At 40.4% G+C, this 16,047-nt stretch overlaps 1 long non-coding RNA gene across 1 annotated transcript; it reads left to right on the top strand.

Annotated features, from left to right (window-relative positions):
• Positions 1-3,368: 3,368 nt before the first annotated feature.
• On the top strand, positions 3,369-4,284 carry LOC106611190 (uncharacterized). The gene is made up of 2 exons (XR_001330071.3): positions 3,369-3,711; positions 3,982-4,284. It is a non-coding gene; the product is annotated as an uncharacterized LOC106611190 (long non-coding RNA).
• Positions 4,285-16,047: the final 11,763 nt, after the last annotated feature.

Below are 16,047 nucleotides of genomic sequence, written 5' to 3'. Positions count from 1 at the left end.
ACGTTTTTTATCCAGCCGTGAAAATACTGCCCCCTAGCCATAAGAGGTTAATGCCCTCCTTACCTGATCGGTGAGTTTTGGTGGGCGGCCCTCTCGTGACAGGTTTTTTGTTGTGCCATATTCTTTGAATTTTTTTACAATGAATTTAATGGTGCTCTGTCGGATGTTAAAAATGTCATATTTTTTTATAACCCAACCCTGATATGTACTTCTCCACAACTTTGTCCCTGACCTGTTTGTAGAGCTCCTTGGTCTTCATGGTGCCGCTTGCTTAGTGATGCCTCATGCTTAGTGGTGTTGCAGACTCTGGGGCCTTTCAGAACAGGTGTATATAGACTGAGATCATGTGACAGATCATGCACACAGGTGGACTTTTATTTAATAAATTATTTGACTTCTGAAGGTAATTGGTTTCACCAGATCTTATTTAGGGGCTTCAAAGCAAAGGGGGTGAATATATGTGAATGCACCACTTTTCAGTAATTTTTTTTCATTTCAACTCACCAATTTGGACTATTTTGTGTATGTCCATTAAATTTAAATCCAAAAAGAAATCCATTTACATGACCGGTTGTAATGCAACAAAACAGGAAAAACGCCAAGGGGGATGAATACTTTTGCAAGGCACACGGCACAGTCTCTGGGGATGGCCCAACTTGGTTGACCTTGGACAGAAGGTCCTTGCATCTCCTCTACACCAGGGGTCTATGAGATGACACAAAACTAGATAAATTATTAGGGGAGTACATGAACTTAAACCAAAGGGGTCGAAATAATGAATAACTGAACAGTAAATTCTCTGCCAGTAAGCTTGGAAAGTGGAAATGTTAACCTCTATGGGCTAGGTGGGACGCTTGCATCCCACCTACTCAACAGCCAGTGTAATCCCGTGGCGCGTTATTCAAATACCTTAGAAATGCAAAACCTTCAATTTTTCAAAAATATGACTATTTTACACCATTTTAAAGATAAGACTCTTGTTAATCTAACCACACTGTCCGATTTCAAAAAGGCTTTACAACGAAAGCAAAACATTAGATTATGTCAGCAGAGTACCAAGCCAGAAATAATCAGACACCCATTTTTCAAGCTAGCATATAATGTCACATAAACCCAAACCACAGCTAAATGTAGCACTAACCTTTGATGATCTTCATCAGATGACAACCCTAGGACATTATGTTATACAATACATGCATGTTTTGTTCAATCAAGTTCATATTTATATCAAAAACCAGCTTTTTACATTAGCATGTGACTAGCATGTGACTAGCATTCCCACCGAACACTGCCGGTGAATTTACTAAATTACTCACGATAAACGTTCACAAAAAGCATAACAATTATTTTAAGAATTATAGATACAGAACTCCTCTATGCACTCGATATGTCCGATTTTAAAATAGCTTTTCGGTGAAAGCACATTTTGCAATATTCTCTGTAGATAGCCCGGCATCACAGGGCTAGCTATTTAGACACCCAGCAAGTTTAGCACTCATCAAAGTCAGATTTACTATAAGAAAAATGTTATTACCTTTGCTGTCTTCGTCAGAATGCACTCCCAGGACTTCTACTTCAATAACAAATGTTGGTTTGGTCCAAAATAATCCATCGTTATATCCAAACAGCGGCGTTTTGTTCGTGCGTTCAAGACACTATCCGAAAGGGTAAATAAGGGTGGCGAGCATGGCGCAATAAGTGACAAAAAAATTCTAAATATTCCATTACCGTACTTCGAAGCATGTCAACCGCTGTTTAAAATCTATTTTTATGCCATTTTTCTCATAAAAAAGCGATAATATTCCGACCGGGAATCTGCGTTTAGGTAAACAGACAAAAGAAAAGAAAGCATTCGGTCGACTCGGGCACGCGCCTAAGCCCATAGTACTCTGAGCGGCCACTTGCCAAAAGCGATAAAGTGTTTCAGCCAGAGCCTGCCTCGATATCGTTCAGCTTTTTCCCGGGCTCTGAGAGCCTATGGGAGCCGTAGGAAGTGTCACGTTATTGCACAGATCCTGAGTCTTCAATAAAAAGAGCCAAGATGAAACACTACTTCTCAGACAGGCCACTTCCTGCATGAAATCTTCTCAGGTTTTGGCCTGCCATATGAGTTCTGTTATACTCACAGACACCATTCAAACAGTTTTAGAAACTTTAGGGTGTTTTCTATCCAAAGCCAATAATTATATGCATATTCTAGTTACTGGGCAGGAGTAGTAACCAGATTAAATCGGGTACGTTTTTTATCCGGCTGTATCAATACTGCCCCCTAGCCCTAACAGGTTAAAAACACATTTACTGGAACCGCTACAGAGGCAGGAAACAGTGAAACTGGAGCTACTACAGACGCAGGAAACAGTGTTACTGGAGCCACTACAGAGGCAGGAAACAGTGTTACTGGAGCCACTACAGAGGCAGTGTTACTGGAGCCACTACAGAGGCAGGAGACACTGTTACTGGAGCCACTACAGAGGCAGGAAACAGTGTTACTGGAGCCACTACAGAGGCAGGAAACAGTGTTACTGGAGCCACTACAGAGGCAGGAAACAGTGTTACTGGAGCCGCTACAGAGGCAGGAAACATTGGTTCATGCCTCCAAAAGTGACAATGTGGTTCCAATAATACTTCGTACTCTAGCTATCATCATTGGTCTTCATTACTTTATTCCTTCTGTAGACCTGGGTTATTAGAGTTGAAGATGGGCTGCACTGTTGTGTTGCGGCCGTCATGTTGAAGATTGTACTGTATTACTTGTCCTTCTGAGATGACAGACACTACATCCTTCCTCTCTTGCTGTTGGCTCAGTCTGAAGGAAAACTAATTGAAAAAGACCCATCTAATCAATGGAAGTGAAGTGATAAAGCAGTGTTCTAAGGGGATTTGGTGCTCCTTTGTAGCCTGTCAGCAGAACGAGGCCAGGGGGATGGTTTGATTTCTGATAAGAGATGCAGATAGAGCCATTGGAATACAAGCGGATACAAGCCCCCACCCATGTTCAAGTGTTTTACCTGATTTGAGAAACAAAACATCTGAGAAGTCATTTAAATGCTACGAATGCCTGGCTGGAATGTTGGTTTCGCAAGTGCATTGTAGAAACCAATCAACAGCTTTACACAAAAAATCTAGCATTATTCCCCAACAAACTAAATGGCCGGGCAAGAGTGGGAAAGTTGTTTGGATCATGACTTCAAAATGGGGGAACTGAGTGTGCTTGATGTTTCCCCTCTAAAGCCTATTAATATATAATGCTGGAACAGTGGACATGGAAAACAAACTGCCTTAGATAATATCAGATTGATAATACAATACATAAATATCCTATTGATAGTACAATCCATTAATTGAATCCTACAGACGAAGAACCGTATATGTGACATTTTTCAAAAAAACGAGATATACATGAAAAATCATTATTGGACACCCTTTTTCTATAGTGAACCGGTTTCACAAGCTTTCCACGCGCTAATTAACAATATGTTTAAATTTAAAGATAGGCTCTCGTGGAATAACCGTTTATGTGCACCACTCAGAATGGACGGACAAGCGCACAACTTTTCTGTTGCTGATGAAAATCACCGAAATGTGGGAAAGAAACGTAAAACAAAACTAAAAGAATGGAAAGACAGGCAAAGGAAGATCTTACGGGATGCGGGAAAACCCTATACAAATCGTAAGGGTCAAGAAAAAAATGGGAAAAGCTGTCCAAAAGAGGTATGTGGAAGAACCGTATATCAAACAATCAAGCTAGCTAGCTATAGAGTACAGTAACTAACATGTATGTTCTGGGTTGTCTAATTTGTAACTATAGAGAAAACATATTAGCTAAAGTTCGTTGGCTACTAACTTATACATTATCGTTACAAATGTTATTGCTAGATTATAGAAGAAACATAGCTAGCTACTTTTTGTCCATCCACCGGATGATTCGACATGGCTACAGTAGCTAGCTAGTTATATGTAACGTTACACTGTATCCTGCAGGGAAGAGCGTGTTCCACGACGTGCAGAAAGGATTGTGGAAAGTTGATTGATGAGCGCAAGCTGCATCTGTTCAACAGTTTCTACACTGTCCCATACGAGAAACAACCAGCAAAACCATTCAAGGTGATGAGGATGCAATGTGAAGACTTCAGTCACCTCCCAGATTCTGTTCTCAAGCGACCAGCTGGACTACAGATCACTTCAGTGAGGTGGTTAAAAGTCACATGTATTGCACAGAGAATAGTTTACTAACATCCCATCAACATGCAACATGTTGTTCTAACAATAAAATATCCTAATGATTCCTTTTTTTTATTCATTACAATATACATCTCTGTCACCACATTTAGCATCAACTCTAAGCAGTTAATACTTATTTACTGCTGTCACCTCAGTACAGAAGGACGTTTCTTGCCTTTAGCATGGGTTTAACGCAATTCAAAACTTAATTGCAGATCATAGTGTTAAACGCAAAGAGAATGGTTTTCTGAACGTTTTGTAATATTGACCTTAGGGACCTGCATAATGGACATGCATATTGGCACATCACATTGATCCATATTTGATATGTACAAGTTGTACTTCTTTTGATTGAATTTAATTGTATTCTATTTTTGTAGTTATTCTATGGTATGTTCACATTGAGGGCTTCATTTTAAATGAGACTAAGATTTCATGACTCAACTTTTAAGAAAAGTCATCGGTGCTAAAGTTGATAGAGCACCTTTAAATGAACCTCCATTAAATGAATTAACTACATATTGCATTTAAGTTATTTACATGAAGGGCATCTGTACTTGAAAGTACTTAAAACATCATATCAGGTATTAAAAAAGGACATCTTACAAGTGTCATGCAAAATGTCACATATAGTGTTCTTCCACAAACTGAAATCATCACTGGAGATATACTGTTCTTCCACATTCTAAAAATTAAAACGGCAATAAAAAAAGTATTTTTTGAAATAACAAAAAAATATCAATTGTTGTTGGAAGATATGAGTATGGTGAAATATTTGTCAACCATAAAACACCCAATGTGGTACACACAATGAATAATATAAAAATAACTGATTATCTTAAAATGGAAAAATTGTCACATATATGGTTCTTCGTCTGTAGGATTCAATTAATATCCTAACATAACACACTAGATTAATTAATATCCTATTGATAACACAATATATTAGTATTCAGATAACACAGACATCATCATCTCATTGTAATTGTGTCTCTGGCTGGAAGCGAGTGAGCCAGTGAACATTTGGGCCAGTTTCAAATGAACAGAGGATAAATGCAGGATATTAAGAAAGGAGAGAGAAAGGGTCGGTCACAACAACACTGTTGCCAAAGGGCCCTTTGTAACAGGAAATTGGCTTCATCCTAAAGAGCACCATGTTCCCTATATCGTGCACTACACTTGAGCAGAGCCCTATGGACCATGGTGAAAAGTATCCCACCATATAAAGATAGAGTGCCATTTGGGATGCATCCTGTGTCTTCAGACACAGCTTTGTGTTACTTGGAATAAACAGTCATGTAACCCTATTAGTGTTCAGTGTAGGGTTGGGTGTGTGTGTGTGTGTGCGTGCGTATACGTATGTGTGTGTGTGTGTGTGTGTGTGTGTGTGTGTGTGTGTGTGTGTGTGTGTGCGCATGTGTTTGTGTGTGTGTGTGTGTGTGGGCCTGCATATAGGTGTCGTAGTTTTATCGTGTTCATCATCATCCCAAGGTGAGAGTGAGTTTACCCAGAGGAAGTTCCAGGGATCCAAGGTGGGATGAAGTAGAGAGGTGAAGAGCGGACATGTGGTGGGATATGGTAACAGTCATCAAACCACAAGTCTCTAATAGGAGTAACCGTTACAAAACAAAGTCAACACTCACTCCATCTTACACACACACACACACACACACACACACACACACACACACACACACACACACACACACAGTCCCCAGGACACAGTGACATTTCTTTAGTCGAATCTGTGTTAGAGGCTGCCCGTCTGACTGAGGGAGCACCTACAGTTGATGTCAGAAGTTTACATACACCTTAGCCAAATACATTTAATCTTAAACATTTAAACACAATTTCTGACATTTAATCCTAGTAAAATTCCACTGTTTTAGGTCTGTTAGGATCACCACTTTATTTTAAGAATGTGAGATACTGAGATACAAAGGTCAGCCAAGTAGCCATAATATGCATTTCTCATACACCCCAAACAGTGAATACTAGATGAATCATCTCAATTGGATGAATTTAATCCAATCAAATAGCAACCATCTAATACTACAGACCAGATGATGTTTGTATTCCAAATAGTACCCCATTCCCTATTCATATTAACCTTTATTTAATTAGGCAAATCAGTTAAGAACAAATCTTTATTTACAATGACTGCCTACCCCAGCCAAACCCTAACCCGAACAACACTGGGCCAATTGTGTGACAAGCTATGGGACTCCCAATAATGTCCTGTTGTGATACAGCCTGGAATTGAACCAGGGTCTGTAGTGATGCCTCTAGCACTGAGATGCTGTGCCTTAGACAGCTGCGCCACACAGGAGCCCCTATACAGAGCAGTACATTTGACCACGGCCCATAGGACTCTGGTCAAAAGTAGTGCGCTATATACAGTAGTAGATCATAGGGTGCTATTTGAGGGTGCCATTTGGGATACAAGACAATATGTTTGGATTTCCTCTCTCTCCTCTTCTGGTGATCTAATTCTAACAATTATTTTTAATTTGTCAGGCCACCATCACCAAATCAATTAATAATTGCATATCAGCCTGAGAGCTTGAGTGCGGAGCCATAGTGGAGAAATGCATCAGTGGAGAACTGTGTTATAATGGTTACGGAAAGGAAATATATTTATTTGAGCTACAGAAATAAAGAAACACTGATGAAACAGAAGCACATACAGTTGAAGTCGGAAGTTTACATACACCTTAGCCAAATACATTTAAACTCAGTTTTTCACAATTTCTGATATATAATCCTAGTAAAAATTCCCTGTTTTAGGTCAGTTAGGATCACCACTTTATTTTAAGAATGTGAAATGTCAGAATAATAGTAGAGAGAATTATTTATTTCAGCTTTTATTTCTTTCATCACATTCCCAGTCGGTCAGAAGTTTACATACTCTCAATTAGTATTTGGTAGCATTGCCTTTAAATTGTTTAACTTGGGTCAAACGTTACGGGTAGCCTTCCACAAGCTTCCCACAATAAGTTGGGTGAATTTTGGCCCATTCCTCCTGACAGTGCAGCTGTAACTGAGTCAGGTTTTTAGGCCTCGTTGCTCGCACATGCTTTTTCTGTTCTGCCCACCAATTTTCTGTAGGCTTGAGGTCTGGGTTTGTGAGACCACTCCAATACCTTGACTTTGTTGTCCTTAAGCCATTTTGCCACAACTTCGGAAGTATGCTTGGGGTCATTGTCCATTTGGAAGACCCATTTGCGACCAAGCTTTAACTTCGTGACTGATGTCTTGAGATGTTCAATAAATCCACATCATTTTTCTACCTCATATGCCATCTATTTTGTGAAGTGCACCAGTCCCTCCTGCAGAAAAGCACCCCCACAACATGATGCTGCCACCCCCGTCCTTCACGGTTGGGATGGTGTTCTTCGGCTTGCAAGCGTCCCCCTTTTTCCTCCAAACATAACGATGGTCATTATGGCCAAACATTTCAATTTTTTTGCATCAGACCAGAGAACATTTCTCCAAAAAGTACGATCTTTGTCTCCATGTGCAGTTGCGAACCGTAGTCTGGCTTTTTTATGGCGGTTTTGGAGCAGTGGCTTCTTCCTTGCTGAGCGGCCTTTCAGGTTATGTTGATATAGGACTCGTTTTACTGTGGATATAGATACTTTTGTACCTGTTTCCTCCAGCATCTTCACAAGGCTCTTTGTTGTTGTTCTGAGATTGATTTGCACTTTTCGCACCAAAGTACATTCATCTCTAGGAGACAGAACGTGTCTCCTTCCTGAGCGGTATGACGTCTGCCTGGTCCCATGGTGTTTATACTTGCGTACTATTGTTTGTACAGATGAACGTGGTACCTTCAGGCATTTGGACATTGCTCCCAAGGATGAACCAGACTTGTGGAGGTCTACAATTTATTTTCTGAGGTCTTGGCTGATTTCTTTTGATTTTCCCATGATGTTAAGCAAAGAGGAACTGAGTTCGAAGGTAGGCTTTGAAATACATCCACAGTTACACCTCCATTTGACTCAAATTATGTGAATTTGCCTTTCAGAATCTTCTAAATCCATGACATATTTTTCTGGAATTTTCCATGCTGTTTAAAGGCACAGTCAACTTAGTGTATGTACAGAAAACTTCTGACCCACTGGAGTTGTGATACAGCGAATTATAAGTGAAACAATCTGTCTGTAAGCAATTGTTGGAAAAATTACTTGTGTCATGCACAAAGTAGATGTCCTAACCGACTTGCCAAAACTATAGGTTGTTTACAAGACATTTGTGGAGTGGTTGAAAAACAAGTTTTAATGACTCCAACCTAAGTGTATTATAACTTCCGACTTCAACTGTATGTTCATAAATATCTCACAGAGTCATGCATGACTGTATGGGCGCAAGCACACATTGCATTCTGATTTATTTTATTTGTCAGAGTAATGAAACAGCTACAATTCTCAAGTCTTATTTCTCCTCCTAATTTCTCCCTGCTGCTCTTCCCCTTCTAGTTACTGGACTATATAACTGTACTGAGAACAGCTGGGCAAAGATGAATGCAGTGTAGACTACCTGACTAGCCTGGCCTCTGGGAAGTTTAATCCATTTCAACTCTGGCTGAGTCACAAATGGCACCTTATTCTTTATATCAAGCACTACTTTTGACCAGGGCTTGGGTCAAAAGTAGTGCACTATAGAGGAAATAGGATGTCATTTGAGATGCTGTGATTCCCTGAACTGTTCCTTTAAGGCCCAAACAATCCCCTGACCTGAGACGGAAATTGCTTTTCCCATTTTGTGAACCTGACAAGTGCTCCCAATCAACTCCCCATGTCACACACATTAACGGTTCATTTTGTGTGAAGGATAGTGTGTGTGTGTGTGTGTGTGTGTGTGTGTGTGTGTGTGTGTGTGTGTGTGGGCAGTAACTAGGCAATGTGACTTTGCTTCATTCCTCCTGAAATTCTTACTTACAGATACAGCTTGTTTTATCCTACCGTAGTTGACTGTATAAGAGCGTCTGCTAAATGACTAAAATGTAAATGTAAAATGTGTTGAGAGATGTCATCCTCCATAGGCTGAGAACATAACGGGATCATGTGAGGAGCAACGTTTTCTCAGATCTGCAGGTATAATCTTATTTTCTCATGCATTTGTGTCCTTTTCTCTTACAGTAATATAATTCACACACATGGAGACGCAGACTTACTGTACACACACACACACACACACACACACACACACACACAGGCATGGCAGCCCAAAGTTGGGATAGAGTTCATATCTGTTGTCGGTTGATGGTGTACTGTAGTGATACTGGACACAAACTGAAGCATCAGCAAAAATCTGAGAATGAGCCTTTCCTTGTTGAGATGTAATAATGAGGGTCAACTTGTTGTGATTTAATAATGTGGGTCAGTTTGTTGAAATGTAATAATGAGGGTCAGCTTGTTGTGATTTAATAATGTGGGTCAGCTTGTTGAAATGTAATAATGAGGGTCAGCTTGTTGAAATGTAATAATGAGGGTCAGCTTGTTGTGATTGAATAATGTGGGTCAGCTTGATGAAATGTAATAATGAGGGTCAGCATGTTGTGATTTAATAATGTGGGTCAGCTTGTTGAAATGTAATAATGAGGGTCAGCTTGTTGTGATTTAATAATGTGGGTCAGTTTGTTGAAATGTAATAATGAGGGTCAGCTTGTTGAAATTTAATAATGAGGGTCAGCTTGTGATTTAATAACGTGGGGGGTCAGCTTGTTGTGATTTACCTATGTGGGTCAGATTGTTGAGATTTAATAATGTGGGTCAGCTTGTTGTGATTTACCTATGTGGGTCAGCTTGTTGAGATGTAATAATGTGGGGGTCAACTTGTTGTGATGTACTAATGTGGGTCAGCTTGTTGAGATTTAATAATGTTGGTCAACTGGCTCAGATTTAATAATGTGGGTCAGCTTGTTGAGATTTAATAATGTGGGGGTCAACTTATTGTGATTTATTAACGTGGGGGGGGTCAGCTTGTTGGGATTTAATAATGTGGGGGTCAACTTGTTGTGATGTACTAATGTGGGTCAGCTTGTTGTGATGTACTAATGTGGGTCAGCTTGTGGTTGTTTAATATTGTGGCTCAGCTTGTTGAGGTTTAGTCATGTGGGTCAGCTTGTGAGATTGAATAATGTGGGTCAGGTTGTTGTGATTTAGTCACGTGGGTCAGCTTGTTGAGAAAGCCAGCTGAAACCTACAGTACATTCCAAAATCATGACAACACAAACATCATTCAAGCATGAACACATTCATTACCATTCACACTAGGATATACTGAACAGTACAATACACACTAGCATATTCTGGACAGTACTATACACATTAGGATATACTGGACAGTACTATACACACTAGCATATACTGGACAGTACTATACACACTAGGATATACTGGGCAGTACTATACACACAAGGATATACTGCACAGTACTATACACACTAGGATATACTGGACAGTACTATACACACTAGAATATACTGGACAGTACTATACACACTAGGATATACTGGCCAGTACTATAGACAGTAGCATATACTAGACAGAACTTTATACAGTAGGATATACTGGACAGTACTATAGACAGTAGCATATACTGGACAGTACTATACACACTAAGATATACTGGACAGAATTACACACAGTATGATACACTGGACAGTACTATACACACTAGGATATACTGGACAGTACTATACACACTAGGATATACTGGACAGTACTATACACACTAGGATATACCGGACAGTACTATACACGCTAGGATATACTGGACAGTACTATACACACTAGAATATACTGGACAGTACTATACACACTAGGATACACTGGAGAGTACTATACACACTAGGATATACTGGGCAGTACTATAGACACTAGGATATACTGGGCAGTACTATAGACACTAGGATATACTGGGCAGTACAATAGACACTAGGATATACTGGACAGTACTATATACAGTAGGATATACTGGACAGTATTATACAACTTAGTATATAGTGGACAGTACTATGTACAGTAGGATACCCTGGGCAGTACAATATACAGTAGGTTACACTTGTCAGTACTATATACACAAGAATATACTGGACAGTACTATACACCCTAGGATATACTGGACAGTACTATATACAGTAGGATATACTGGACAGTACTATATACACAAGGATATACTGGACAGTACTATAGACAGTAGGATATACTGGACCGTACTATACACACTAGGATATACTGGACAGTACTATACACACCAGGATATACTGGGCAGTACTATACACACTAGGATATACTGGACAGTACAATAGACACAAGGATATACTGGGCAGTACTATACACACTAGGATATACTGGACAGTATTATACAACTTAGTATATAGTGGACAGTACTATGTACAGTAGGATACCCTGGGCAGTACAATATACAGTAGGTTACACTTGTCAGTACTATATACACAAGGATATACTGGACAGTACTATACACAGTATGATACACAGAACATGCCAAGTTGTTCCATGGACCAGTGTACTACTGAAACCCTTTTGAAACCACCATTCAGAAACCATGAATAAGTTAACAGGATAGTGAAAACCTCTTCTATACAATATAGTCGATCCTGTTGAGTTCTAATCAATTTTGACCACTAACAGATCTAATGGATTGTAATTGAACATTGAAAGACAGTTATAGGCTGTGTTCCAAACGGCATACTATTCGCTACCAAGTATGGGCCCTGGTCAAAAGTAGTGAATTATTTGGGGAATATGGTGTCATTTGGGACACAGATATATACTGAACAAAAATGTAAGCGCAACATGTAAAGTGTTGGTCCCATTGTTCATGAGTTGAAATGAAAGATCCCAGAAATGTTCCATATGCACAAAAAGCGTATTTCTCTCAAATACTGTGCACAAATTTGTTTACATCCCTTTTAGTGAGCATTTCTCCTTTGCCAAGATAATCCCTCCACCTGTAAGGTGTGGCATATCAAGACGATAATTAAACAGCATGATCCTTACACATGTATACCTTGTGCTGGGGCCCATAAAAGGCCACTCTAAAATGTGTAGTTTTGTCACACAACACAATGCCACTGATGTATCAAGATTTTAGGGAGCATGCTAACTGCAAGAATGTCCACCAGAACTGTTGACAAATAATTTAATGTTAATTCTCTCTACCAAGCCGCCTCCAACGTCGTTTTAGAGAATTTGGCATTATGTCAAACCAGCCTCACAACTGCAAACCACGTTATGTGTAACCATGTCAGCCCGGTATCTATATATATATATATATACATCTGGCTTCTTCACCTGCAGGATCGTCTGAGACCAGCCACCCGGACAGCTAATGAAACTGTGGGTTTGCACAACCAAAGAATTTCTGCACATACTGTCAGAAACCAACCGTGCTCATCATCCTCACAAAAGTCTTGACCTGACTGCAGTTTGGCATTGTAGCTGACTTCAGTGGGAAAATGCTCACCTTCGATGGCCACTGGCACGCTGGAAAAAAGTGCTCTTCACGGATGAAACCCGGTTTTAACTGCACCAGGCAGATGGCAGACATGTGGGCTAGTGGTTTGCTGATATCAACGTTGTGAACAGAGTGCCCAATGGTGGCAGTGGGGTTCTGGTATGGCAGGAAGGCATAAGCTACGGACAACAAACACAATTGCATTTTTTCGATGTCAATTTCAATGCACAGAGATACCATGACGAGATCCGTTGCTGTTCCATTCATCCGCTGCCATCACCTCATGTTTCAGCATGATAATGCACGGCCCCATGTTGCTGGATCTGTACACAATACCTGTAAGCTGAAAATGTCCCAGTTCTTCCATGGCCTGCATACTCAACAGACATGTCACTTCTTGGGCTTGGGCATGTCTGGGATGCTCTGGATTGACGTGTCCGACGGCATGTTCCAGTTTCTGCCAATATCCAGCATTTTTACACAGCTATTGAAGAGGAGTGGGACAACATTCCACAGGCCACAATCAGTCTGATCAACTCTATACAAAGAAGATGTGTCACGCTGCATGAGGGAAGTGGTGGTCACACCAAATACTGACTGATTTTCTGATCCATGCCCCTAACTTTTTTTAAAGGTATCTGTGACCAACAGACACATATCTGTATTCCCAGTCATATGATATCCATAGATTAAGGCCTCATGAATTTATCTTAATTTACTTTTTTCCTTATATGAACTGTAGCTCAGTGAAGTCTTTGAAATTGTTGAGTTTCTCATTTTGTTCAGTGTAGTTACTAGACAGGATCTCTACTCCGGGGCTTATTATGTGGAAGTTCAGAGTAGTTACTAGACAGGATCTCTACTCTGGAGCATATTATATGGATGTTCAGTGTAGTTACAAGACAGGCTCTCTACTCTGCTGCTTTTTATATGGAAGTTATCAGGGAACCCTTCAGTGTAACCTGACTACTTTCAAATCATACGGACATTCCATTTCAGCTAAATAATGGATATATAGCGTTTTGCAAAAAAAAAACATTTTAAAATCTATGAATAAAAAAATCTGACAACAGTAATTTTTTACACACACATCTTCTGGGAGGATTTTTCAACTTGTCGGTTCAGGTATTCAAACCAGCAACCTTTTGATTACCGCCCCAACACTGAATCCACATGAAGGTACACATAAGCAATGATTTTTGATTAAAAAACACAAATGTGAAAAATTGGCGGACATTGCGTTTTGGAACTAAAGTCTTCAAATGATCCCATGTTGAATCCGTTAAGTGCTATTTACTGTATATCGAAGGTTCCCTTCCCGCCTAAATCCCCATCAAGTGTTCGAGATAGTGTTCTTCTAAGAAGCAGTGCTGTTGCTAGAAATAGTCTTCGGTCTCTGCAGGGAAGCTTTTGAAAGCAGGCAGGCAGGCAGGCAGGCAGCGACATGCCTTGGGCCACATTTTCCTCATTAGCATGGTCCTCTTGGGGTTTTCCAGGAATGGAATGGCCCACCACCTTCCCTTCACTAAGAGGCCTCTCCTAAAGTATATGGTTCCAGGAACTGGTGTATAGGCACCATCCTCTGCCTACTGTCTCTGTCTCTACCTCTATCCATCTGCCTTTCTATGGCTATAATCTCTGTATCTATACCTCTATTCATCTGCCATTCTATGGTCTATATTCTCTGTTTCTACCTTTATTAATCTGCCTTTCTATGGTCTATATTCTCTCTGTCTCTACCTTTATTAATCTGCCTTTCTATGGTCTATAATCTCTCTCTCTACCTCTATCCATTTGCCTTTCTATGTCTCTAATCTCCCTGTCTCTACCTCTATCCATCTGCCTTTCTATGGCTCTAATCTCTCTGTTGCTACCTCTATTCATCTGCCTTTCTGTGGGTCTAATCTCTCTGTCCCTACCTCTATCCATCTGCCTTTATGTCTCTAATCTCTCTGTCTCTACCTCTATCCATCTGCCTTTCTATGGCTCTAATCTCTGTCTCTACCTCCATCCATCTGCCTTTCTATGGCCATAATCTCTGTGTCTATACCTCTATTCATCTGCCTTTCTATGGTCTATATTCTCTGTCTCTACCTTTATTAATCTGCCTTTCTATGGTCTATATTCTCTCCGTCTCTACCTTTATTAATCTGCCTTCCTATTGCTCTATTCTCTCTGTCTCTACCTCTATTCATTTGCCTTTCTATTGCTCTATTCTCTCTGTCTCTACCTTTATTAATTGGCCTTTCTATGGCTCTATTTCATTCCTCTGTCTTCCCCTATAGTCCACCTCTATCAGCTACCTCTCTCTGCTTCGTCTTCAAGTCTCTCTGTTTCTTTGCCACTCTCTGTTCTCCTATAATATATTAAAATACCGCTAATTATAATAGTCATATATGCCATCCTTTTTTTACATTTGTGTGATCCCGAGAACCTAACCCAAAATCCTGGCGCTGCAAACACCATGCTCTATTGAGCTACAGAGGACCTCTGCCTCTATCTACTGCCTCTCTCTGCCTCTATCACTACCTCTCTCTGACACTACCTCTCTCTGCCACCATCACTACCTCTCTCTGTCACCATCACTACCTCTCTCTGTCACCATCACTACCTCTCTCTCTCACCATCACTACCTCTCTCTGCCACTACCTCTATCAACTACCACTCTCTGCCACTGCCTCTCTCTACTTACTCTCTCTGCCTCTCTCTACTTACTCTCTCTGCCTCTACCTCTCTCTACTTTATCTCTCTGCCTCTACCTCTCTCTACTGTCACTCTCTGCCTCTACTTCTATAAACTACCTCTCTCTACCTCTACTTCTATCTGCTACCTCTCACTGCCTCTACTTCTATCTGCTACCTCTCTCTGCCTCTACCTGTCTCTACTTTCACTATCTGCCTCTACTTCTATAAACTACCTCTCTCTGCCTCTACTTCTATCTGCTACCTCTCTCTGCCTCTACTTACATCTGCTCTATCTCTCTGCCTCTACTTACATCTGCTACATCTCTCTGCCTCTACTTCTATCTGCTACATCTCTCTGCCTCTACTTCTATCTGCTAAATCTTCTATCTGCTATATCTCTCTATGCTACATCTCTCTGCCTCTTTTTCTATCTGCTACATCTCTCTGCCTCGTTTTCTATCTGCAATATCTCTCTGCCTCGCTCTGCCAACTCTCTGCCTCTACCTCTATCAACTACCTCTCTCTGCCACTACCTCTATCTGCTACCTCTCTCTGCCTCTACCTGTCATGCCCTGACCTGAGAGAGATGTTTTGTTTCTCTATTTTGGTTAGGTCAGGGTGTGAGTTGGGTGGGCATTCGAGATTTGTAGTTCTTTGT

This window comes from Salmo salar, chromosome 01, assembly GCF_965601325.2.
Source record: "Salmo salar chromosome 01, fSalSal1, whole genome shotgun sequence".
NCBI lineage: Eukaryota > Metazoa > Chordata > Actinopteri > Salmoniformes > Salmonidae > Salmo > Salmo salar.
This window is presented reverse-complemented; position numbering and strand designations above follow the sequence as displayed.